The sequence below is a fragment of the Calypte anna genome, chromosome 1, assembly GCF_003957555.1.
Source record: "Calypte anna isolate BGI_N300 chromosome 1, bCalAnn1_v1.p, whole genome shotgun sequence".
Classification (NCBI taxonomy): Eukaryota; Metazoa; Chordata; class Aves; order Apodiformes; family Trochilidae; genus Calypte; species Calypte anna.
The window spans coordinates 38,669,375-38,697,267 of NC_044244.1; the positions used below are offsets into that span (position 1 = coordinate 38,669,375).

Below are 27,893 nucleotides of genomic sequence, written 5' to 3' on the forward strand. Positions count from 1 at the left end.
GGCACCAGCCTTCTGTATCCAACGTTGCTTCAAGCTCCCTACTGAATCACAGCTCTCCAAGTTATGACTTCTTCATCCAGCCCAATATTTTGAAAAGATTACGTGAAATCTATCTTGAAACAAAACAGGCGTTATTTGACAGAAAAGCAAAGGAAAGGATTGATAGCTGGACTCTGCACCTGGTGTCACCCAAATTGCACCATGCTTTTCCACGTTTACAGTAAATATTTAATATTCAGCAGACTTTTTAGCTGAACTTCTGTAAGAACAACCTAACAGCTAGTGAAACATAAATGAAGGGCTTATTGTTTTAAGTACTGAATTACATACCCTTTTGTACTTTCAACCACTACTAGTAAATTACCACGGTTTAATCATTATGGCTCTTGTCAATGATTAACTAGCTACCTTAGCAAGCACTGCCATTGCATAACCCTTTCCAGAGACTGTCAAAGTATAACATTTTCACTATTGAAAAAGTTATAACTTTTTTTTTCTCATAAGCACAGAAAATATTTACAGAAGAGGTCTAATTTTCTTGCAATAAACCATTTGCCATCTGTCTTCTCTGTACATTGTGCATGTTTATACATGTATTTGCTTTCATTTGGGAGGTTTCACTTAGTATGTACTAATCCTTCTTTCTCTGAAAAGAAATCTTCTAAAATAAGGAGGTGAATGACTATTTAGTTAATTTCAATAGTATTCACAGAGAGTATTTTGCTTTACAAAAAAAACTATACATATTACAACAGTAGATGTGGTAGCTGCAGCATGATGATCCCACTCAAGTGTCTGTATGAGTCAGTATTTCTTCTTACTCTTAAGACTTCAGAAAAATTCTGTGCCAGAAAGACATTGGCAGAGGATCTTCTCAGTTTCCCATACAAAATTTTAGCCTCCATACTCCCTTTCCTACACCCACATACAAACACACACAAAGTAAACTGAAAACAAGTGAGTATGACGTAAAAAAATAAGAACATCTTTTAATGAGATTATAGGTTTAAGGATAAACAGGTTTTACTGGTGCTCTCTCAAGCCTGTTAGATCTGAGATATGTCTGTTTACAGAAGTCCTCCTTTCCCACCACTACACTGCAAAAACCCAATGAGTAATTTACCTATAAACTTGAAACAGGTCTTAAGGAAACAGCAGTCAGAATACCAAAGAAAAACACCTTCTCATGCATCAATTGGTTGTTTCCTTCATTTTTGGAAAGGGATTGTGAAAGGCCAAAACCCTGGCCCTTCCACATTTAATACTTGACATACTTGGTGTAAACCCTGTAAGGAAAATGGCCTCAGAGATGCAAAGGTCTCTAAGAAGCAGTAACAAAGTCTGGGTTTACTGCATAAACAAATTGATCGTGTAAAGGGCTCGCTTGCAAATTTCAAGGTTAAAGTTGAAACAATCATTACCTCTGGGTCACTTTGAGAATGTTGTGGCTGAACACAGCACTTATAAAACTAGTCCCTGTAGCAGATACTTTTAGAAAACTGAGGTGAATAGGAAGAGCCTGAAATGTGTAAGTTACACAGTATTCCCAATATTCTGATTCAACACTTAAAAAAAAACCCCACTGAAAATAAAAGTAGCTTAAAATAAAATCTGGCACTTCAAATATGAAGTCAAGTCTCCTATCTGGGCAAAGATGCATGTTTTCTCCTCTATCCTGTAACCTTGCATACTAGTAATATTTTACAAAGTATTTTACAAAGTATTAGGAATCTAAGACAAAGAATTTACTTTGCATGAAATGATGAAAAATTTTTATGAGTCATCTCTTCATCAACACTGTCAATTCTATCCCCTCCCTCGAATAAAAACCAAACCACAAAAATTTCATATTTTTTCCTTTATCATACTCAACTAAGAATCAACACTACCTTTAAAACAAATAAAAATTTACATACTTTAATTTTGAAAAATAATACTGAAATTGCAAAGTTAAGATCTTAAAAGTTACCTAATGAACGATGCAAGCTTTATTATGCTACCTTATTTTAATGCACGATGGTAGAATGTACATATACACTGCACAATGGGCTTTTTTCCCCCATACCACTCTCTTCACATTGGGCAGTGCATTAAATAGAAATGGACCTACACAGCTCTTAAGACAACTTCGTCTGTATTAGTCTGCAGCAGGAAAAAACCTGTTAATTTGTTGGTTGGAAGAACATTATTTCCTTAAGAAAAGGGAGAAAAGACAATTCTCTTCCTACGATCCGTAAGTACTTGAGGAACTGGAGGAACACTGAAGAGTTTCTTGAAGGAAGAACACAGGCCACACAGGCAAATCTACTGGTTTCAGAAAGAGAGGATCATGATGAGTTTTAATTTAGTCCCCTGAATATCCTTCCCTAATTGTATTAGAAGGTGCAGAGATAACACACTTTTAACTTCACGTGGGAAAAGTTGATAAAGCTTTTAAACGCTGCAAGTATTTTGCTGATTGAGAATGAAAGTGGCAAAAGCAGCTTGAGGTCTTTTTGAGGTTTTTGAGAATCTGAGGGGTTTCTTCCTTTTGCATTACTCAGTCAAACCCAAGCAGAACTTACTGGGCTAGGCAGCAGCACTTCTTTGGTCCCAGAATTTTCTGTCCGTTGGATTTTAAAAGACATCCAAAAAGATGGTGGAAAGGCAAGATTTCTCCCAGAAAATCAACAATTTTTATCAACTTTGCCATAGAAGTGATTAGCCAACACCACAAGCAAATACTTTTAAAGACAGGACTAAGATGAATTAATGTGCTGTCAAGCAGTGAGGAGGTGCATGCAGGAGCGGTGCTGATTAATGACAGGTCAGGTGTGAGCAGCACCACTTGAGTGACTGACTTTGCACATTACACCAGGCAGAACTATTCTTCAGCCAGAGATCTCCTCTGTCAGACTGTCAGAAGCAAATCTGGTTCTTCTGTGTTGCAGCAGCAGCTCCTGCTAGCCCACCACAAACCAAAGCAAAGGGTGACAGGGCTTATTTAGGCAAAACGTTGAGATTTTTAAATTAAGTTTATTTTGTGGCCAACATAGAACAAATGTATTCCAATTATATAGAAAGGTACAATGATGTTGAACTCTTGTATCATGCAATGTAAATGACATCTGGTTCCTCCTAGTTTAACAAGAATCTCAGTTCTTAGGATGCCACTATTCTGTTATTGAGTTATTTTTACTTTGAAAAAAAAAGGAAATTACCTGAGAAAATTATAAAATGTAATTTACAATCAGTGTTACAAATTCACACTTTTCCTGTTACAAAATACTTTTAAAAGTAAGAACATATGAAAGGAGAAACTAACATACGCAACACCTGCCATGTGGCAAGAAGAACATTATAAACAGTAAAAAAGATTATCAGGATACAAATTCTGTAGAGAAAACAAGCAAGATTTTTCAAAGAGGAGGTAGCCATACTACACATGAAAGATTCCTTACATACATATTCAAGTGCAGGAGCTGCATTAATATAAATTTGAGTCCCTAGGAACATCTGTTTAACATTAAAGTCTTTCCCAAGCAAAAATATAAAACCTCAATCTGTATGATTACAAAAACACTCAGTTAAAGGCAAGACATAGAAAGTCATCTTAGATTGCTGGACAAAATGCTGCCATATCTCCCTATGAAAGAGAACTTTGAATTGCTTGTAATTCCAGCATATACAAATACACATCTAAAAATTCAACATTTGCACCAATATCACAACTTGCAAAGACCAAAAAGCCCAAAATACTTATTGAAATAATTGCTTAACACTGCTCAGCTACAAAAATTTGGGCAGATCCTACACAGAAGCAGACAGAAAAAGAAAAAAAACAACTAATCAGCCAAGGAAGAGGGAAAAGCACAGACTGTAAAAATACAGAGAACAATGACATAATCACTAACAGTCACTATTCAGCTACTTCGCAGTTACTGAGCCAGCTTCAATCCCTGTTGGCATCTCCCTGTAGCTCTTTTCCAAGATTTAGTGGAAGCTACTTCATGGGTCCTGACTCTCTGAAGTGGAGTCTCATTGCCTAGAATATATTAAAGAAAAATAAATGTCTCTGAACAGGGCTACTCATCTCTCTTTTAAGAGCAGCATTTCTGCTTTAAAACTATTCAGCTGCTTCGTAATTATATATTCACTATTCCCACGTTTTCTTTCAACTGTTTAACACATTCATTATACTTTGAATAGTTCTAGAAATTGTTTTGTCAAGATTAGTATTTAAAAAGTAACCAATAACAGGACCACAACAAAACTATTCAGGAAGTAATTGAAATATTTACCCCAAATATCATACCCTCTCACTTTCACACAGCAGATGCAATTACTGGAGAATTACTGGAGAAAAAAAACTACAAAGCAGAACTGAATTTACAGCAAATGGACATAGAGGGGTCTTCATCTCACCAAATGCCAGGTACCTCACTTACATGTTTGGGATGAGTGAAACTCAATGGACTTTCCAGAGCCATGACCTCTTTGAGGCCACGATTACAAACGAAACAGCGGTACTTCTTGATCACATTGCTTCCCTGATCCAGTTCACTGCATAAACCTTACAAATATTTGTGCTGGCTCACTGGAGGGACCAGAAATAAGCAGCTGGGGTGAGCGATACATGTGTTGCAATGCCAACAAATACATGTGGATGTGCAGCCCTGAATCCCCTCTGAAGAATCCGATGATCCTATCAACAGGCTGGACCTTTGAACCAGGCACTTCCATTGCCTGAAGTAAAGCAGCCCTGCCTCTTAAGTCTCTGATGAGAGATGAAAACTGCCCTATAGAGCAGACAGTATCTCTGTTAGATTAAGCAATACTATCTTTTGACAGAGCCATGGAACTGTCACACAGGCTGGGGCAATCATGCACAGCCCAGTTACTCACAGTCCTCTCAGTAGTAAAATTCTCAGAGAAATTCAGTAAGTTGAACATACAGGCATTTATTCTGAGTTGAAACAACATGCTCACATAAATAATAAAATAAAATGATAATTCCAGTGTTGGAAACTCAAGGTGAGAGCAGTATTTAGCTCAAAGAAACACTTCAGATGCTTGTAAAGAATAAAACATCATACTAAAATCAAATAGCTTTGTAATGGGAAATTTTTAATTCAGCCCCACAAGATCTAACTAGGAACTTCCTAACTAGGAACTCATTTGAGAACACTTTTCATTTACTTACATGACTTTTACAATTACTTTACATTAGAAAATACATTTCACTGTATCTGATCCACTGTATTATACTAACTCTGGCAGAAAAAACTCAACTTAAGATGTATAGAAATGCCACAGTTCCAGATTATGGGTGCAATGACATCTGAAGCCTGTCTTTAAATTAACCACTGTTAACCCTCTTAGCAATAGGAGTCAGATTTGACTCAGCATTGGGACATGAAGGTTTTGCAATCTTTACCTTCAAGCTCCAGAGACAAGACTTACAGCTCTATGACGTCAAAGTTACATCTATCTGAAGCCACACTTGGATTTTTTTTTTCCACATAAACAGACATCAGTTGCATCAAATGTGAGATTAATGAAATATGCACCTGCTGGGTAAGGAAAATATATTTTTCCTAGCTTGCTTCTGTAAAGAGTGCAGATTGGGTTGGTGCTTAAACTCACATCAAGCTCAAAAAGACTCAAGTCTGCATAGAATACTAATATGATACTGGGATTTTTTTGTTTGGTTGGTTTGTATTTTCCCTCCTCTACTTGTGAGTTTTCACATCCAAAAGTGGTAATTTGGTGGTTTCTGTAATTGGGAAAAGGAAGACCTGCATTTCTCTCTAGTGAAAGCTGAAATGAAGTTGAAGTCAGAAGTAACTATATGCCAAAGCAGGGCTTTCAAAGCTCTCTTTTCAATCTATGTCTGCTGAATTCTTTAGACTCTTGAAAGAGTTGGATAGTCAGGACTTCAGTATCAGTCAATAGTAGTATTAGTTAACAGTTAACTAACTATGTATTAAAATACTAGGGCTACTGGTAGCCTATAATGTTTTCTCTTTCACTTTACTGTTTTTTTGTTGTTGGGGTGTTTTTTTTTTGTTTTTGTTGGTTGGTTGGGTTTTTGGTTTCTTGTGGGGTTTTGTGTTTTTTCTTCTTGTTTGTTTTTTGAGTCTTTTTGGTTTTTTTTTTTCCAATAAGTGTTTGGGGCAGTGTCTTTTCTTTTTGAATTTTTTCTGTTTGGTTGGGGTGGGCTTTTTGAGGTTCTGGATTTTGTGTTTTGTTTTTTTTTTGTCGGTTTTTTATAATCCACTCTGATGTCAAGATGATTCCTGGCTTTAGGCCAAGGAAGAACTGTCAAATATTTAAATGTAAAACTTATTGTTAGTCTTTAGTTTTGCTTCAGCTTTTACTGTCAAGATGCCTAGAAATCCTTAAAAAAAAAAGTAATTTGTAATTATTTTTCTTTCTCTAATTACCCTTTTTTTGTTTGCATTTGTATAGTAAATAATGAGCTCTGACATATGGTTGAGAATTGACTACAAGTTTAATCTATAGAGTAAGAATATCTTATTAACATGATATTTTAAAAAACCACAACAACCTGGACAACAGTATGAGGGAGGTTTATTCAATTTATTACATTAGGTACTACTGCATGTAAAACAAATATTCAAACTGGAGTTAATAATACCTAGTATTTTTGAGGCAGTGAAGCAAGTATATTTTACTAACAAGAGAACCAAGAGAACACTAGGGTATTTTTTTTCTGCAAGAAACTGAACAATGGCAACATCCCAGTAAACAACTTGTTACACAGTGTTCAGCTCTCTGATATGTGCTCTCTTTCAAGTTCAAATACAGTTCCACAATAGTCCTGCTTTCAGCTCGTAAGAGTTTCTAATAAAACCCCTACTTGATTGCTAGGTATACATTTATGCTTGCAACACATTCTCCCTTCTTATTTTCCTCTCTCCAAACAAACTCCAGGTTTTGTTCTTTATACCATGTGTTTCTATGTCAGTATCTCTTCAAGTCATTGTTATATTCCACACATCAGCAAGATTCAAATTATTACATGTTAATCATAGCACCCATAGCAATTTGCACTTCTAACTTTTACAGATTCTAAATCATTCCTGAAAACATCTTGTAGGCTATGAAGCTGTAAGAATTTGGTGTTTAACTCACAGATGCTCTGTGAGTTGAAGCTGAACACTTCTATGAGAAGACCACTACTACTGAGAAACAAAGATATGATGCATTATTTAAGAGCTGCTTCTTTACATGTTCATCAAAAGCTAGGATTTGATTTATGAATGATATTTGAACCAAAGCAAGGTCACATTCGGACAAACATGACATTTATGTATTTGCTATTTGATCCAAGATTCAAGGTCACGTTCACACAAATGTGTCATCTGAGTATTTGCTGTATTTTTATTACCACATTAATGAACTAAAAGCTCTCTTACTTTTGCCATGTGCCCAAAAACTCCTTACTCCTTTATTTGTTTAAAAGTCATCTTGGTTTTTTTTTCCCCGAGTTTTGCCATACTGTACAAATGTTTGACAAACTAATTACATAAACCAAGATTTTAAATTGGCTAACAGTTAGGAATACTGACTTCAGAAATCAGTGCTCAGATGGAGGCTAAGTCTGGTTGCAAGGTATGCCCAGAACTAATTGAATTTTTTAAAATAGAACAAACCAAACATCCCTTAAAATTTATGTCCTATGAACAGCCTGCACATATTAGATATCCTAAACCATTATCTTTTTTTTCTAAAAGTAATATGTAAAAATAGGTTTAAATGGTAACGCTAAAGTTGATTCTGTTGTGTACAGCATTTACAAACAGCCTACACATCTGTCCTAACATGCTGCTCACTGGAAACTAGATCCTCAAGACTGACTTGGAATGTTGCAATTGTTTCCTTACACAAGTGATCACAGCATCTCACATTATGCTAAGTGGCTTCTGAACAATTTTCTAATTGTTCTGATATTCTGATATTCTACAGAGACCCTATTTGTTGAAGGATAAGGATATCTGAGAGTAAATGGCAAAAACAAATTGCATTTGAGTGTGGTGACTAAATGATTATCTCCAATGTAATCAATTTTTGAAGTAAATAAAATATAAGCTCCTTACTAAGTCCCCTGCAGAATACATTCTCAATACATATGGTAAAAATAGACTTAAGAGGGTAACAAATGAAAAACATCTGTGCAAGCAAAATTGACAATTAAAATTATAATCCAATACATACAGAGGCAGTGCCAGGCAAATTTTTTGGCCATTTTCCATTGAACATGTTGACTGTGCTATCACATAAACCTCTAACTCAGATGTTTTACTTGCTCACATGCTTACATAAAACAAAACAAAACCAACACCAAAAAAAAAACCACCCAACAAAACCTCCCCCACAACATACATTGACTGTTCTATCCAGAAAGATGTCGTAACTTTTATAAGCAAAGCTGTCTAGTAATTACAGCTAATAAATGTGAAATTTCAGGCATACCATATATAAAAATAAATAAAATCCAACTGCCACCAACTTATAGAGTCAAGTAAAGACTTTGATGCACTTTCTAAAGCTCAGATAATATATTTTACAAGCCTAAGGGTTCTATGTATATGCATGGATACCTTAAATCTGTTCTTGTAAACTAGGATATAAGAATCCCTTTATTTTTTTACCTCCACAGACATTTATGTGCGATAGTAATTGTTGAATATTGTCAGTAATTCGTTATTGGCAGGACTGGCAGTAACATAGTCCTTAGAACTTAGAATCCTTGCTGTGTTATAAATAAAAACAACTGCCTTAGGTTTAAATGTATAGTAAAATGAAGGATAAGAAACAATGAACTTCTTTTTAATTCTGTGAGCATATTTATTATTGCCATGTGATTTCAGCTTTGCTAACTCTGTGACAGAAAAGCAAAGAAACTCTCCTGTGAAAGAAATACTTCAGCAGAATACAAACTAATTTGGGAAATAATAATAATGATTATATTAGTAATCATTATTATTATTATCATTATCATTATTTACTTTCACAGAATCACAGAATCAGCTGGGTTGGAAGGGACCTCAGAGATCATCAAGTCCAACTCTTGATCCACTACTGCTGCAGTTACCAGACCATGGCACTGAGTGCCACATCCAGTCTGTTCTTAAATATCTCCAGGGATGGAGAATCCACTACTTCCCTGGGCAGCCCATATTTTATGGATACCGAGCAGTTTTGAATTTATTGACTGGTAATGATTTTTTTGAAGTTGTGTACAATTTTCTGAGCATAAGCTATGTGATAAAAGCTTGAGAGTATTAAAATGTGGCAGTACACAAATTGGAAAGATAGAATCCATACAAGTGGATTTTACAAGTGCCAGCATTAAAATACTGGGAAAAGAGCAACTTCGGGGAGAAGCAATAAAAAACTTCAACTTCTATTGATTTGTTTTCACAGACATACATTTTTCATACCATTGTCAGCCCACATTGTTCTACCACATCTCCCTACCCTTTCCCCTTCTCACTACACTTACGGTTCCCCCTCCCCACACAATGTCCCTGAACTACTGACTGTGCAAACAGCAAACATGCTGCAGCTGGTTCAGAGCTACATGTTGCAACTGGCTGGCTGATGCTCCCATACTGATTGGCAATTGACAGGTCAAACAGAACAGATAATTGTTGAATTCATATTGACTCATTTCCTCAGTAGGGTCAATATTGTGTTTTTCTTTCTTTCCAGTTACCAGCTTTCATTAATTTACACAACTTTAATGCCTTTGCAACCACTACTCCACCATATTTTCCAGGATTTGCAGGTTCAAAGTTACTTGGTGGGAGAAAGGAGAGCAGACTGTCCTGCATGCAGGGGACTTTCTGGGGCAACTAGACCAGAAGAGATGAGAAACCAATACTGCAAACAGGTTTCATTATAGAAATTTCAGAGCATGGTTCTCTTTCATTATAAATCTTGACTTTTGCCCCCTCTTTTTTTTCTTTTTTTTTTTTTTTTTTTTTTTTAAATTTGCTTTTTTTTTTTAGTTGGTCACCTTTTGGGTTGTTTGTTTTGGTTTGGTTTTGGGTTTTGTTTCTGAGTTCATTATCCCTATTTGGTTTATATTTTCTAAGGTTTGTAGAACACAAACAGTACAATGGCTGCCTGAAGCTGTATCAGTTTTTGGAATATTCTACAATTTTGCAGGGCCTCTTACTTTGACTCCTAATCTCATACTTAAATTAAAAAACGAAGTAATTGGCTCTCCTTGAAATGGATGAATATTCACTTTGGCTGAGACTTCTCACCTGTGGGCAAAAAATGCTAGTTTTTACAGGTATCCTGATGGCAACATTCTTCCTGAATAAAAAGCTATTCTTTTGGAACAAGACTTTTTAGATAAAAAGACACAGAGAAGGAAAAAACCCAAAATCGTAAAGTTGAAAGATGGTTTAGATTTTTTTGCATATTGGTTTAAGGTGGCAAAAAACCTTCCCTCAAGTCTTACCTGCCCTTTAACCACAAACTAGGCCTTGCAATTCCCTCATTTTTAGAAAACCGGTTCAGACACAACTTCTTCACCTGGCAAACTCCCAAATTTTGCCACTCTGATCTTATTGCACAGGTCTTGCTCAGAACAACGAAAATTAAAACCCCTTATTTTTGCATCTGCATCTGTTACTACAATAGCTCTCGTGCTTATGGCCAGCATTCCTTTAATAAGAATGTGAAGCCTTTCAGTTTTCTCTTTTCATTTACAGCTTAAACTTCCACATGTAAGCTCAGTCTGGCTTTGGCTTGGGAGGAAAACCCAGTTGCTTCAGCAGCTGGTGCTTCAAATTTTGCTTCAAAGATCAAAACAAAACAAAACAAATAATCTTCCTGCTTCATGTATACCTCCTTTTCAGACTCCAGCACTCTCCTCAGCCCAGAATCTCAGGTTTCAGTTTCAACTTAACACTGGCACACTCAGTTGAAATACTCTTTCAGCTGTCTTATCCTGCTCTTTCACAAACCATGTTAACCCATCCTCAAATCACCTCCTTCATCCCCTCGGGTCCTCTATCTCCACCCTGTAGTATCTGCACAGCTGCACTCTCCTCACCATCTGCACCCCCTCGCATGATTCATCACCAAACATAACAGACCATGATTATTCACTATTTGAAAAGCTTCAGTGGAGTTTACATCTGTTTCTGGAAAAGATTCAAGAAGCCTGAATTCGCCTTCTTTAGCAGAGAACACCACTACTGTGTATTTTCAGTGGGTTTATTTCACTGATAAAGTTTACTCCCTTGCCCAGACATAATAGTAAGACATGTTTGATAATCTAAATTCAGCTTAACAGAGGAATCTATATCCTATCAAAAGAGAACAACCATCAGACAAGATCTTACAGATTCAGACCCCTTCTGCTTGCAAGTGTCTTTATGAAAATTAATTGAGTACTCCCAATGGGCTGGCTTTCATATTTTTCTAACAGTAGACAAAACCTCCTATCTTTCTTATAAAAAGCACCTGGGGTCATGCATTTTGCATATTCTTCAGTGTACTAAATTTCACTCATTCCTTCAAACTATTTTTACAGCCTCTTGTTCCTTAGCTATTACATTTAAATAAATAAATAAAAGAAAACTGCTAAAAATAAACGCACTTTGATTTAACAGCATGCCAAAACTCAGAGTACCCAGAGTGGAATGTGAAAGAACTTCTTTCACTTTTTGTTGTTGTCATTCGTTTTGGCTTGGGTTTTTTTGGGTTTTTTTTTGTTTTGTTTTGGTTTTTTTTTTTTTTTTTTTTTTTTGTTTGTTGGTTTGGTTTGTTGTTAAGAAAAAGGCCCCCAGTTTTCTTCGGGTCCTTTGGAAATTCCAACCTTAAGAAGTTTTTCTTTGTGATAAATGTATCACCCAAGAACAAAGCTTTACACTGAATTAGCATTGCTGACAGGAGTCTTGGCAAAAGGTATGAATGCAATGAATCTACTTTTTTTGGCAAACGGACATCAAGTACTTGTACTTCCAAGCTAGTGACATGTCAGATAGAGGATACACTTAGGACACATGACTTCACAGCTCTAATTCAGTTCACTTGTTATGGTACAGAGATCACAAGCCTCACACTCCTGCACAATCAAAATATAGCCAATTATTGTCCTGATATCTAAGCTCTCTGCTCATCATTTGTATGGCACAAAAGGTTTTCTACTTCCCAATTTAACAGTCCCAAACTGTCAATAGTATCACCCTTGCTGCCTGCCTGCCTGCCACCCCATTTCTCCCTACTCTGTTTAACTGAGAAAGCACTTAAATTATAGAAAGGTGTAAGAAAAATAACATATCACTGAAAAAGCTAAGAATACCTGTTTAAAAAATCACATGTACTTAATACCAGTTTTAATTCACTTTGTAAAGCATTTCAGCTGACTGACTCAGACTTTAAAAAAGCAATTACAAGGACACAGCCCTCAGCAGAGCCAAAATGAAGTTGTTGGTTGCAAAATAAAAGTTACTTTAGAGGTATGGTTAGACAAGTCAGCTTAAGTAACAGAATAGCTCCCTAACACTGTAAGCCCTATACTTTCCCTCTCTCCTTCACTTCCAGCTCCATCCTGGCTGCGCTGGCTACTGCACTTGTCTGACCTCTCTGGCCACATCTATAATAGTAAATAAAACAGGGACAAAGAACAGGCTCCAGCCATGCTGTTAGCATCCTCTCTGACACCATTTTGGCCCATAGCAACTTGGCACTCTCCCAGGCAAACGCGCAGGCACAGTTAAGGGTACAACAAATGCAGAACAACAAACAGTTCTATATTATTAAAGGATGATCACTATTACTTTTCCATTACAGGAAAAGTAATATTACACTATTACTTATTACAGGATTTATAATCCTGAGAATCCTTAGAAATACGGTTTGAGTTATGGCAGCTAAGTATGGTAAAAATCAGGTGCCCAAAACATACACTTAAGCTAAATATTTGACAGCTGTTTGAAAATATTGGCCTATTTATGTACAATTCAGTCTGTATGGAAGCACAGCATACAAAATGTACAGCTGCAGCTTTTTTCACAAGCAGCATCCTGTGCTGCTTGTCTCTTAGCTACATCTACTTTAAAGCTGCTACCAGATTTCCTTCTAATCAGACTGGCTTGCTTAAACTGCACACAGCAGCCTTGTGTCCCGAGGTGTATAAGAATGAATAAACCAAAGAACAAATAAATAAAATAATTAATTTCAGAGGTTAAAGAACAGTTCAAGTTGAACATCAGATTGGGTGAATTCATCAGCCGTTGTAACAGAGCATTCATCACCCCTATTGTGCAGAATTCCTTCAAGCAGTGCCTGCTAATAAAGCCAGGAATCTCCACACAGCCTCTTGACACACACCCACCTTCTCCCTCTTCCTCCAGGTCAAATCCAATTATTCTGCATCATATTTTTCACTACCCTAAGGAACATTTTCATATTGAATAAAAATGCCTGAAGGTTTTGGGGTTTTTTTGTTTTGTTTTTTAATATGAGCCTGCACTATGACTCCAATGCCATATACTTAACATTCTTGCTGAAGCAGTAACACTAACAGGAGGCTAGAAAATGTCAACAGTAATGCAAGGCTTCACTTTCAAAAATACGAAAGTTCTTCCCATCTGAACACCATTCAAGAAGCCAGTAAGCTCAGCCTCCAATCATATGAAATTATCCATTTTTTGTTACATCTAAGTAGCATCAGGACTGACTGTGGTATTATTTTTATATGCAAAACATATGAAATTCTAAATTATTCACCAAAAAAAAATGGTCTCAACTCCTGAATTTCATACAGTCATAGATGGGTTGGAAATTACTCAACCACTAATTAGTTTTCACACCAAACAGCAGCTCTCATTTCCTTGCACATACTTATCAAAAAACTCAAAGTGGATTAATGAGATATGAAAATATGAAATACAAAAATACTGGACCAACACACTTTCATATGTGTTTTAGCTACCTGGGAATCAAATGCCAAAGAATCTTACAGCTTCAGTAGCTGCTTACTACTATGAGCTCCTCAAGGCAGCCACACCTACAAACAAGCTTCTTTTACTGCTTGGAAAGATTAAGTCAATAATCTTTTCGTTTATAATTAAAAAAAAAAAACAAACCACAACATTATAGCATACCAGCATTTCTAGAAAAAAAGGTAATTTGCCAATTGCTTGGAAATTTATCTCATCCTGTCAGTGTTTTCACAGTAATGAGACAAGTAGAACTTAAGACAACAAATTTATGTGAACATAGTACCAGAGAACAAACCATGTCTGTTGGGTAGTTCTCATCTTACAATCAGCAAAGTAGAAAAGTTTCTACAGATTATGCTTACAGCATTTTCAAACCAAGCAAACAGCCACACAAACCAGTCACAGAACAACTTAAGCCTAAATCAGGATTAGAATACCAATGAACTGTATTTTAGAATTTGTATGGTAATAATTGTTACATATGGTAATAATTTTAGAATTTCTATGATGTGTACAATAAGCCCTCTCCTAGGCACAGAAATTATACTTCCTAGATACTGAAAAGACTCATTCAATAAACTTAAAAATAAATATTGTTTCATAAGCAGAAACTATGAGAACTGGTATGAGGAAGTGGAATCAGATTTGGCAACATCCCATCGCCACATGCAATCTGGCCACAGAACAATCTACACCTATCAATTTAATATTTTTAAAACATGCCAAATATCACCCTCTTTAAGACTGAGAGATTTTAATTTTATGTTGAGGATAGTGATGATTTAGAGCATAATGTTACTGGATATGTACTTTTTCATTCAATGAACATTCAGCATTCTACTTCATAAAAAAGTCATTCAGTATTTGATTTTACAGACTTGGTTATGTGAAATGCTGACAATTCTACCTCTAAAATATTAAGAATTCAGAATTCTACTCTGTAATGGCCTTATACAACTTTCATATTGAAATTAACACAGCAACAGACACAGGAGCATAAGGAAGCTTTTCTTACTCTGTTCTCCTGACTGTGCTACCATTTTCCATTTATCAACTATTTGGTTGCACTACTTGCTCAGATTTCTTTCCTTGTCAGTTGACTATCTATGTATTAATCACTCTTTACAGAAACTGTAACTTCAATGTTTTTTCTTCTCTACTTGTTCAACACCAATGCCAAGGTAGCTCCCAGTCCACGTATGTACTCACCACTTCATGCAGCATCTTGCAAGGTTGAAACGGAAGCTGTTTTCCCGAATCTGCTCCCTTTCCATTTCATGTGCACATTGGTGATAACAAGTGGCTCTTCATTAATAAAAAGCTGTTGAATTCTTTCTTAAAAAAATGTTTAAAAAGAGTCAACAAAATTTCCCAAAGCTTCCTATTCTAATTTTATATTGATATCATGCAATAATACCTTTTATATTTCTTTATGATTCTTCAGGGAAAAAGAATGCAAATTGTCATTTCATTTGGGCTAAAACTATTTTTTAAACAACTCAATACAACACCTAGTTCTAAAGCAGGACTACACTGACATCTAGCTAACTAGGGTTTGACTGGTATATGGCAGTATCATTCTGATCTTTTCTTCTTCATACTAAGAAAATTGTGAAAAACTTAACTAAGACCATTATGGTGAAAGCCTTGTGCTATTTTGATTATCAACTATAAAGTAAAATATTTTTAGTCATAAAGAGTATTCTTACAAACATCCAAGTCTTTATGTGGAGAAACAGAGTAGTATGGTTTCCAAGGTGCTCTCACACACATATATCTCAAAAGATGTCTTTGCAATTGGCCTTTGCACCGCAAATGTAGAGATTTTTTTTTATATATATATTTTATAAGGCTCATTAAAAAACCTACCACACAAAAAAGCATACATGGCTAAACAAATAAATAATGGTTTGATTGACTTCCCTGTCACCTCCATAAAAAACAAAAGAATCAGGAAAATTTTGCAGAAGTAGTCAGATGAAATTTAAAAACTTGCCATTCCAAAATACTGGAGGAAAATATGTTTATACTTATAATAAAGGTAAATTCAACTTAAATTTTTTCCAATGCAACTATTATGTTCTCTTTTCTTATTCCCTTGAAACAAATATCACATAAGCAAAAGGAACAGAACACAGAACTCAAATCTCATCAGGCAGGCTAAAGCAAAGTCAAGAGAAAGAATGTGCTATTTGAAATTTTTAAGTAATAGCTCCTTCTAAAAAACTATACTTAGAAAACTTACATTGCCCTCCTTGACTACTTTGGGTCAGCAGCAAGCACTACAGTCTGTTTTGTAGAACAAGATGAATATCCTAGGCCATGTATCTTATCTTCCTGTAGGACATTATCTTCTCTAATATTTTTATAACACTCAATATATAAAATATTAGAAGTGTAATGATACAAAATCACAACTGAAATGCAACCCTTTCCCCACGCTCTAAAATTCACACTACACTTTTAAAATACTGCAATATTGGGTAGTATGAATATAAAATTAAGACATTAAGGAACTACTGAAAAGCAAGTGAGAAACCCACAAGGCTTTCAGGACAAACGGGTTTGTAGCCAAAACTCCCTTCATCACTTGATTGTAGAGGATGACAGTCAATATAAGGCATCAGCAGATTGATAAGAACCTTTTTTTTGACTATGCCAAGTGTTCCTTCCAAACATGGGAAGAGATAGGGAGCGTGCTGGCTATGCAGTGCTGCCTCTAACAAAGGCTGCACACACGCTCATCTTTCTGAAACCTTACATTGTGCTACTTAAAATCCAAAAAGTTGCTACTAAAAGTAACTAAGAGCCAATTGCTGCTCGATAGCTCATGCCAAGTAACCAAGGTTATGACATTGGTTTAGCTTTGAGTAGACTTGTGACCACATCACATGAAACACAGCAGCTATTAGTTGCAGCATGAGGCCAGGTAGCCTCGATATTAAGTCAGTTATTAGGAATTTTTAAAGGGAACACTTTTCAGAGCTTATCAGTTTTGCTACCTCCAAAGACTACGCAAATTTCAACCCAGTGATAAGTGTCAGATTCCAGTAAGAAAGTCTGTGCATGTTCTACAAGTACAGTTCGATTAAAACTTTCCTTCCCAACAAAACTTACGCAACATCTTTATTTGTGCAGTACTACTAAAACATCCAATGCCTCCAAAGTGCCAAACATCATTATTCCAGATAATCCTGCCTGACGAATCCTGTAATCATTCTTCTTCCACCAGAGAGCTTAGAACAGGGACTTGTGTCAGTGAGGCTGTGCTAATCTTAATATAAGTCAATACCTTTTGAACGTTATCTCATCTGCTTTTCAGAAAGCAAGTGGACAGCCCCGTAGGAACAACCAAGAGCATGTTTTTTCTCATCAAACCACAAAAGCGAACACAGGGGGAGCTCCCACTGACCCACTCCTCATTCCAAGGATACAGGACTCTCCTCGGAACAACTGACTGGTAAAAGCCCAACCTGTCTGGCGGAGCCAAGCCAATAAAAGTAACTTCCAAGCACGTATTTTCTGCTTAGTGCCCAAGTTCCTTTCTCAAACAAAGTGAACGACAATTCAAACGTGCTGCATTTAAGAGACGTGACAGCTGCCAAACAGCACCTCACACAACACGACATTGTCTTCTCCCCTGCTCCCCACCCCCGCCAGCACCCTGAAGTCTTCCCACAAAGTTTCCAAGATCGTTCTTTACCTAGAAACGCCAGCTTCCGACAGAGCCGGCTCTCGCTCGTCCTTTAGCCCGGTTCCGAGCCCGGTCCTCCCAGGGCGGGCAGCTGGCACCAAGCCGCAAGCGCAGCAGCCGGAACAGCTACAGCATCTCCCCAGGCCAGCTAACTCCTTCTCCTCGCCTTTGCCACCGCCGGGCTTTCGCGAAGGGCTTCAAAACGAGGCGACGAGATGCAGAAAGAAATGAATAAAAAAATAAAAACAATAAGAAAACGAGGAGGGGGAGGTGAGGGAGGAGGGGAAGAGAGGGAAGGACAGGTTATTAGCAACACCGCCACCGCCTCATATGAAGGAGGGGGCAGGCACCCAGCCGCGATCCCACCGCCTCCGCCCCCCTCCCTGTGCCCCCTGGGTCGCCGGAGCCCCAGCCGGGACCCGGGCAGTCAGGGGCGGGGAGAGGGGGCCGCCCCTAAGGCAATACCGTGCATTACTGCCCGCCCGCAGGCAAGCCAAGAGGCGCGGCCGCCTGCGGCCGTTCGGAACCCGTGGAGAGCAGCGGGACAAGGGGCCGGACAAGAACGGGTCGGGACGGGTCGGGCAGGGCAGGCACCGCCGCGTCCCCCAGCCGCGATCCGCCGTCGTTCCCGGTGTTGCGCCCGGCACGGGCTCGCCCCAACGCCTCCCAACCGCCGCGCCCGCACCCTCCGGCCGCCAGCCTGGGCCGCGGGCAGGAGCCGCCGGGCGCTGTCAGGGCGGCGGGTGGGGGTCTGGAGGGGGGTGTGAGAGGAGGGGGAGAAGGGGTCGGGGAGGGGTCGGGAGCTGGGGGTGGGGAGAGGAGGAAGAGGAGGAGGAGGAGGGCAGAAGTACCCCGGTCCTGCGCCTGACTGACGGCGGGCGGCAGGCTGACAGGTACCGGAAGTGAGGTCGTGGCACACACCTCCCGCCATGGCCGCCAGCGATTGGCCGGGCGGGGAGGGACCTGCGGGGGGCGGGGCGAGGCGGGAGCTGCCCGGGGCCGCGGCGGGAGAACGGGGGGGAGGCGGCGGCAGCCAGAGCCGCCCGGGCGTTCCCTCAAGGGCGAATAAAGGCCCGAAGGGAGGATGGGCCCGGTTGGCTGCTGCCTGGGAAAGGGGATGCGATGGGGCTGCGGGGGAACGGGATGCGGGGGCGAGAGACCGGGCCCCGAGGTGCCGGGCGGCTGTGCCAAGGGGCTGCTGGCGGGAGTGCGGGAGGGCTGAGGAAAGCTTTCTCGTGTTCCCAAAGTTACTGTGGGTCACGGCTGCAAAGCCAAGGCTGAAATCGTGAATGAAATCCCCCAAACGCCTAAGCGAGGTTTTTGTGAGAGACTTTGGCTTCCCGAGGCTCTTAAATCTGGGAAATGTAAACATCCAGAAGCATACAGTGGTTTGAAAAGATGGGGTCAGATCCCCCCCTGTTTCTATTTCTGCACTTTGGCTGCTGCGTGTGTCATTACATTTGATAAGCCTCATGATTGTGGTCATGACGGTATAAAACATATTGCCAGCTTTTTAAAGCATGTTATTGCATTTTCACTTTAATGTTCTCATTCCATTCAGGAAAAGAAAAAGAAAAGAAAAAGGAAAAAAAAGAAAAAGAAAAGGAGAAAAAGAAAGGAAGAAGGAAAAAGAAAAAAGGAAAAAGAAAAGGAAAAAGAAAAAGGAAAAAGAAAAAGGAAAAAGAAAAAGGAAAAAGAAAAAGGAAAAAAAAGAAAAGGAAAAGAAAGGGAAAGGAAAGGAGAAAGGAAAGGAAAGGAGAAAGGAAAGGAAAAAGAAAAGGAGAAAGGAAAGGAAAAAGAAAAGGAGAAAGGAAAGGAAAAAGAAAAGGAGAAAGGAAAGGAAAAGAAAAGGAGAAAGGAAAGGAAAGGAGAAAGGAAAGGAAAAAGGAAAGAAAAGGAAAGGAAACGAAACGAAAGGAAAAACAAAAGGAAAAAGGAAAGGAAAGGGAAAGAAAAGGAGAAAGGAAAGGAAAAAGGAAAGAAAAAAAGAAAAGGAAAAAGAAAAAGGCAAGGAAAAAGGAAAGAAAAAAAAAGGAAAAAGAAAAAGGAAAGGAAAAAGGAAAGAGAAAGGAAAGGAAAAAGGAAAGGAAAAAGAAAAGGGAAAAGGAAAGGAAAAAGGAAAAGGAAAGGAAAAAGGAAAAGGAAAGAAAAGGGAAAAGGAAAGGAAATGAAAAAGAAAAAGGAAAGGAAAAAGAGAAAGGAAACAGACTATTTCATTTTCTTTCACTTTTTTTACTGACCTGGGTACTCAGTAACGCCAGGAGGAGAAGCCATCACGACCTATTTGAGTTGTTATTTTACCTGTACCAAGCACAGACACGTGCAGCTCCTGCTTATTTTTACGCAGTGGAAACATAGTTTGTGTCAGTTCAGAAAATAGAAACACAGAGCCCGAGGGGAAGGAAGGTGAGCACAGCCCTGGAGGCTTGGCCCCTGCTGCAGTGAGCACTGTGTTTAATTCTGTACATTGCTCAAATCTGGGTAAAGCACGTGGATCTGGGCACCAAAACTCTCCGTCAGGGAACAGAAGTCATGGTAGAAGCTGAAAAATCAACCCATACCCTCAGTGTGAACCACTAAAAGGCAGTATTAACAGCAGAAAGCAGAAGCTAGCGAAAGCCCTCACATTCACAGTAATTTAAGGCTTTTTCAGGCTACTCCAAGCCGGTTCCAGTCACAGCCTGACTTGTCAATCAGTAGTGCTGCTGCAAGAGGTGTTCCAAGCTGGGCCAACAGCCTCTGCCAAAAAAAAAAGAAAAAATCAGTTCATTTTTACATTTTAACACCTACATATTTCTTCAAGACCCCATGTGTAACAGAGCTCAGCTGATAACAAGGATAAGGGACTATTTCCATAAAGATGTTACCTGAGCAGACAAGTTTTTCATGCAGTTTTTTTTTTTTCCCCTCTACTCTTCCTTTACCTCTATGCTCCCCCCCCCCCCCCACCCCCAGAGAGCATAAGCTTCTGTGGAGTTACAAATACACGTTTGTTTTCTTTAGGTGTGTGATCAGTTCTTAAAACTGTTTCCTCTCTTGCTTGTCAAGGAAGTTGTTGTGAGTGAGGACATTTGTATTTGAATTCCCATATTAAATTTTCAGACTGTTTTTAGGAGGTCTGTTTGTACACACACTTGTCCTGCTGGTCCCTGAGGTGAACCGTACAAGTGCTGAAGTAGAGCTCTCAAAAGTAGGCTTTTGCCTTGGAAATATACACATTTTTGAGGGACTCACCACATCAGGCCTTTGCTATTGCCAGTGTCTCTGTTTTTCTGAGGGGCAAAGAGATGTTTCATACATCTTGTCCTGGCTCACACACTAACACAGCCCAACAGACAGTAAAACCACAAAATATTGTTTGGAATTAAAGATGAGTTTTAGGCAGTTTTCTGTTTATGAGCTATCCCACACTTGCTGATAACCAAACTCATAGCAATCTCCATCTTCAGCATGGTCAGCAAAGAGGACTGTGTTATCCCAGACATGGAGAAGAGCTCTTAATCCCTATTTTGGAAGGATTTCTTTGGAAATCAGTTGCACCCATTTTGTCCATAAAAGTGGCTGGTGTTGCAGAAAGCATCTGTAGAGAGGAAGAGAATGTATCCCACATTTAAAATATTTGCCAAGGAGACAGTACTGATTCCTTTTGTACCCAAAGCACTGTTTAAGCCTGGATTACAGAGTGGGTTGTGTAAATTTGTATTGCAGTCCAAATCTTATACTAAATATCATAAACATCCATTAGCTATTTAAATGTGCAAGCTTTTAGAAAGGAAAAATAGATTATTTACTAGGCTTCTAGATGGAACAATCTTTAATTAGTGTTCTATTCTATTAATATGCAGTAGTCATATTACAATTGCCTAAGAGCCTGAGAGTTGTGAAACAAGCAGCAGACTTGTGCAGTCTTTGATTTTCCATCTTCAAAATGCTGTCTTTGTCAGAGGTCTCCACCGTCATGTGTGGCTGACATTTCTATCACAAAACATTTTCATCTGCAAAAGAAAAAAATGCCTTTCCATTTATTTAAAGTCCAGATAGAGAGTCCCTGGTAACAATTCTGTGGAAGCAGAGCAGCAGACCCCGGTCAGCACAGACTCATTCAGAACTCTGGGAAATGGAGCACACCAGCAAAAAATTGGCAGTGCCTTCACCACCTCCTCCAACTATGGGTAAAACGCAGGAAGTGGGCTGACCCCGTGCTCAAATATTTACTGTGGTTTCTCTTGTTGATCCAATGCTAGAGATTTTAACAGACCACGTGCCTCATTTTTGCTGGATCATCACTAAAAACCTTCCTGTCCAAGACAATATAATAAGTAAATTAAAAGCCTTCCCATCTAGGTATCGATTTGAAAGGGAACTGCAGAGACCAAACCTTGTACCCAGCATTTCATAAGCAGAAATGGACTTAATGTATGGTTCTGGTTTGGTGTGACTGCTCAGGTTTTACTAAACTAACACGTAGTAAATGAAAAATATTTCACTATTTTATTCTTTCTGAAAGAACCGAAGTGGCCAGACCATCACAAGACAACAAGTTTTATGAGCAGAAGACAGGAGCACAAATATAAAAACACATTCAAGTATAATTTAAGACTTTTTGCATACAATTTTGTGCATGATGGATCTTGCCCATTTGTGCCTGGTCAAAATAAGTTGAAACCAAAATCCCCATGTGATAATGAAGAGGAGATTATAAGATTTATTTAAGTTAATATGTGGGTTGCATGCATACACAGTATGTGAATTATTGTTGAAAGAGCAGCTCTCTCTCACCAAAGCAGCCCCCTTAAAAAAAATACAACCAAGCAACTGGTGAAACAGAGGAGACCTCTAAGACTTATCTGACCTGACCTTTCATCAGGAAGCTCTGCCCCAGCATAGCAGTCTTGTTAGAAAAGTGTCTGTGCTACTTCGCTTTGTTGGTTGGTTTTGGGCAGATGGGTTTTGAGAGTTGGTTGTTTTTAGATGCACCTCTCTGCTGGGTTAGAGCAAAGCTGTAAGACTGAACATGACAAAAGAAAACATTTTAAGGTAAATCGTGTGAGACTCATCTGCCTTGTTTTAACAGGTTTTGGATGGAACCAGGATGCAGGTTACAGGTTTACACAAGCCTAATGCTCCACAAAACTATTTAGACATTGGATTATTTTTTTAATCCAAGATGAGATTTTATTTCCCAACAAAGTAAGTGATTAAAGTAGTTACTTAAATTTAATTTTTGTTAGAGATGTTTACCATGCTATCCCATCAATGTAAGGTAAAGACTCAATCATTTAGATAATTTCTATCTGTATTTCAAAGTGACTTTTCTGATTATTCTTACTAGTGATATAATCCATTATTTGTCAGAGAGTCAAGATCAAACATTCCAGATGTCCATACATCTCTTACTGTGTCAAAAAGGCTAAGAAGAGCTGCATTTTCATCCTCAGAACCAGTAAGATGCTGGTGCTTTAAGCTTACCAATTAACCCTTCCTAACCCAAAATGTTTAGAATTTCTCTAATCACCAACATTCTCTTTAGGCTGGTGCTGTCTATCATTGCTGTGTTATTGGCATCAATTTTGAGAACTGTTGATTAACATTTTTTTAATGTGATAATTCTCTCCCTTCATTGTTATTAACAGTCTATTTTATTCATTTTAATAAAAAAGTTTGTCTTTAAAGAAAAGCTTATTAGCAGTAAGCAAGAACCTTTCTAAAAGTAATGCAGGATGCACACATTAAAGGTGAGCTGAAAGAGAGGGGGAAAAATAGTAAACCCCAGCCGAGCTTTTTCTGAGGGGGAGCCCACATTAGAGCCTTCTGAAGAATGTGAAGGAACTAGAGGGAAACTATCAGCTTGAAAGCAGTTTATGAGAGTTAAAAATTGTCCTTAAAATTCATCTGTGCTGTTCTTTTCCAAATCCCTCCTGATTTCCCATTTGAATTCTATCTTACTCCAGTCTTTCTGATTCTATACATTTCTATTTATATCAGACACTATTATCAGGGTCAGCAGGATTTAGCAGATTTAGTAATAGTTTTATTGTCTTTGAGAACTGCTAAAAAAACAGTTAGTATAATAAAATTATGCTATTTTAGAAAACAAACCACTGCTCAGTATCTTGAACAAAGAAGAAATTTTGTCATTTGTTCCTGGGTTTTTTTGTTCCTTCCTTTGTTGCCCATGGTATGATGTGTCACTGAGGGGATAAGTTTACTCCCTTATCTGAGGTGGGTTTTTTTGGTTTTTATCATTACACTTGGATATAAGTGAACTTTCAGTGTAATTAATCCTTAATTTAATTACTTCATGCATTTTAGCTTATCAGTGCCAGTATTTCTACTGAAATGCTATTTTTATTGAAGACTTTTGAATGTTTCCTGTTTCAAAGAGGGTTTTTTTCTTTTCTAGGCTTCTTACTTCATCCTTCTTTTTCTCTGTTGGCTCAGTAAAACCTTTGTTGACCCTTTTCCCCCAGTTTCAGTTTCACATTCGGTGTTTTATGTATGCCACTGAGGTTCTCTTCTTGGGTGACATCTTTAATATCTCTTCCTGTCATCACCACAACTGTGATTCATATTTTATTCACTATTGCAACATCTTTTCTGGCCTCCATTCTTCAACCTCTCCAGCTAAAACTATCTTTTACTGTCCCTCTCATGTCTCTTTACTATTTATGTCAGCTCTGTACCCCTCTCTGACATCTGCTTCCAATTCCCACCCCTTCTTGCCTGTAACACCCTGTGCTCTCATTAATGTCCTTTCATAATCATGCAGAAAATCTGCCCTTTCCCTGAAGAGCTTGTACATTAGCAAGACATACTAGAACACAAAAGCAGGAAAGAACCTATGGTGGAATATGTTTCTTAGTGGAATATGTTTCTTCAGTGCTTTCTGCTTGGTTTTCTTTAAAATCCTCTTTTATACCTCTGCAGAATGTACTTACTCCCTTGCATCCCTAGATTAGCTTACTCTGTAACTGGTAAATTCTACCAGCATAGTTCAATCAATATTTGTTTACCCTTTTCTGGCTTTAGCTGTAGCCTCAGTTTAAACTTCAGTAGTTTTTGCACCTTTGCTCATGTTTTATATAGATTTTAAGAAGGAATTACCATGTCAATGTCAGCTTGTTGTGATCTCATCTCTTTGCAAATAATTCAGTCCAAGCGCAGAAATTAAAACTGAAGTTGGAATTTGTTGGACTCCATGCTAAGTGTGTACACTTCAGACCAAGTTCTTCGTACAACAAAGGTGTAAGCACATTTATTTAACAAGCAGATGCAGTGATTTTAAAAGTTGTGTTATTGCCAGAGTACCCAAGGAGAGCCAGGGTGAATCATGTGCGTGTATATTTGTTTTGGTGCAAAGTCCAGTGGCTTTTGAAGGTGAGTTTAAAGTTAACCTGCTGTGGTAGTTGTGCTGTTGGTTTTTTTTTATTATTATTTTATTTTATTTTTAAAATATTTTTAGGTGTGGGGTTTTTGGTTTTTGTTTTTTTTAATCGAGGCAATTAAAGGGAAATAGAGGTTGACTGCTGCTTTCAGGGTGGTAGCACATGGTGAGCAGGTAGGATAGGCATCATGCAGCACTGGTACTTTATATCCACCCCAATGAATTTCCCAGAGCTCAACTAAGCAGTTTTGCAGCCCTCCAAGATCCTTACTCCTGCTCATTTGTACTACCAAATGCAGTTTTAGAAATATTACTTCTAATATTACACACACACATGGACAAGGGGCAAGTATTTCTGCCGTACTGTCAAATAAAATGTTCAGGTTTGGGTTCTAGGGTGTTGAAATCTGAGATTTAGTCAAAGCAATTAGCTGAGTAACTATTCAGTGTAAATTGTTTTCCTACCCTCTTTCCAGGCCATGACTAACACTTACTGTGCTACACCCAGTCTTTTCCACCATTCACAACTGATACATTGAGCACACTCTTGTACTTCCTTTTATGAAGGACAACCAGACATTTAATATCTGGTCTCTTTGCTCAATCACTGCACATCTGCAAGTCAGATCTTTAAACAAACACAGTACAGGTACAGTCTGATACTCTTCAGGTATCAGTTTTTCCTTCTCACTTTGTCCACCCATGTTTTCACTCAAATATCTCTCCCCATTTTTTACAGCAGTCAGCCTCACGGAATGAATATTAGCAGCTCATAACTAAGTTCTAGCTCGAGTTTTTTTTCAAAGCAAGACCATAGGCCTAGAATTGTTTGAAGTGTTTGATAAAACCCTTTGCAAATAAAACGTTAGAACTCCAAAAGTAAACAGAAGAGGGAGGTCAGATGAGATTTGAAAACACGTGTGTATTTACTGGGTCATAAAGACATATTGAGAAGTTTGTTAGAAACTGATGGAAGGCTCATCTCAGGTCAGCAGCAGAGAGGCCACAGTTTTCTGATCCTGTGGCTTCAGGAACATCCCAACACCCAGTCCCACTTTTTGTGTCCTCATGCAATACTGCACCACCCTTGAATTTTCCCTGCTTCAGCTCTTTGCAGGGACGTGCTGTGAACGAGATCAGGGGGGCTGTTCTGCTGAAAAATAACAGAAAAAAAGAGCAGCAGGAAATAAAAATTTTTTCCTGATCTAATTCACAGCACATCTCCCATGAGCTGGAGAAGTGGCGTGCTGCAATGAAGTAGCTCTGGCTGGATTCCTTCCACCTGAATTACTACTGAAAGCAGCCTGGCATCAAACCACAGCTGAGTCTGGCCAGAGAAACAGAGAAGATGACTTGCAAGTGATCTGAGGGGTAAGGAAAGAGAGGAAAGGGGTTGCTTTTGTTAGAGGGCAGCTGCATGAAATCCTGGAAAAGAAGGTGATTTCTCAACAGGGTCATGAGGAGCCTAACCAGAAAAGGTCTGTAGGACTGGAGCACAAGGAAGTCCCAGCTCTTTGGAGATGAGATACATGACCAGGGGCAGGAGCTCTAACATTGAAAACCCTCTGGGCTTGGGGGACTGGGAAAGAACAACATTTCAGCAACACGAAAGTATCAACTACTAAAACTGTACTTACCCAAAATGTAAAGAGCAATTTTAAGTAAGAAGATACTAAGGAGCTGTGATTATCTGGAAGATCTGTGTGGGAGAGGGGAGTATACCTTTGGACTTGGTTAATAATAAAGCAGAGGAGTGTGTTAAAGCCTATGGAATGGATAGCATGGCAGTAAAAATGCTGTGACTCACCAAGTTGGAGGTTAGCAAACAGGCAGAAGTAAACAAAATCACACACGACAGATTGTTCTGCAGGTAGACCCCTCTCTTCAGGGAAACCATGCTTGAAATGCTTCATTCACTTCTAGAAACCTCATGGAAATAATTTGATAACGAGCCTGCAAGAAAGAAAAACTGTTGTGCTCAGAGCTGGATGCAAATCCAGCAGTTTTCCCAAAGTTTTCCTATAATATCTGCAATATTTAGCATATTTTCCAAACAGTTGTTGTTTTTGTTTCTCACAATAATCCCTGAGCTAATGTCTTGCCAGTTAAGAAAAAAAAAAAAAACCACACAAAGAAACCTTCTTTTCTCAGATCATTCCACACACTCCACATGCAGTGAGAGCCAGAATCAAAATCTGGATATGTGGTTTTAAAAAAGCAACAGCAAGGACTTCTGTGAGCAGCAGGCCTCTGAAGTCTGCTTTTCTGCACACCAGTGTCACCAGATGTGTCATTTTTAATTTTAAAGGGCTTCCCCCATTAAAAAAAAAAAAAAAAAAAATTATATTTATTAATTACCTTTCTTTTTACCTCCTGTTTATGGCTTGAGGTAACATTCAGCCTTCTGCTACATTTGGCTCTAGAACCTGGCAGACAAAATTCATAATGCTTGAAAGTAAAGCAGGAAATACTCCAAAGCTGGTGTCCTGCCAGCTGCCTACCTCTACCTCTCAGGGTTCACCCACACTTGCTCTCTGGGTTTTGACAGCCAGAGCTGAGGACCCTGAAGGTTCCCAAGCAACTGGGAAACACTGCTGACAGGACCAAGTGGGTCACTGGTGCTGTCCCCCAAGAAGCACATTGCACAGGAGTGTTTAATGAGAGCTTTGTCCTCGAGTTTTGCATCCATTTTGATTCATGCTAACTGATTCCAGTTTCTTTGATTACCTAATTCGTTTGTGTGTAAGTCTCCAAATATTTGCTAAAGAACACAAAATATTTGCTGTTTAGCCAAGGGATCAGCATTCTAAATGTTTGTTTCATGTCCAAACTGGGGTTT

The 27,893-nt window shown here is 38.6% G+C and overlaps 1 protein-coding gene and 1 long non-coding RNA gene across 8 annotated transcripts in view; both read right to left on the bottom strand.

Moving 5' to 3' along the window:
• The window catches only part of PPARA (peroxisome proliferator activated receptor alpha), a 36,143-nt gene extending 17,582 nt beyond the window's left edge, over window positions 1-18,561 (bottom strand). For 2 of the 7 annotated variants that reach the window (XM_030457307.1, XM_030457312.1), the window contains exon 1: window positions 17,680-18,090. The gene's annotated coding sequence lies outside the window, so the exon portion shown is untranslated. Of the gene's footprint in view, window positions 1-13,366; window positions 13,384-15,185; window positions 15,312-17,679; window positions 18,091-18,135; window positions 18,377-18,521 lie in introns of those variants that run through there. The other 5 variants (XM_030457287.1, XM_030457279.1, XM_030457293.1 and 2 more) reach the window with 5 other exon arrangements.
• A 3,960-nt stretch (window positions 18,562-22,521) lies between these two features.
• On the bottom strand, window positions 22,522-27,664 carry LOC115598882. The gene is made up of 3 exons (XR_003987992.1): window positions 27,413-27,664; window positions 26,862-27,007; window positions 22,522-22,678 (listed from the first exon to the last, which is right to left on the bottom strand). It is a non-coding gene; the product is annotated as an uncharacterized LOC115598882 (long non-coding RNA).
• Between the last annotated feature and the right edge of the window lie 229 nt (window positions 27,665-27,893).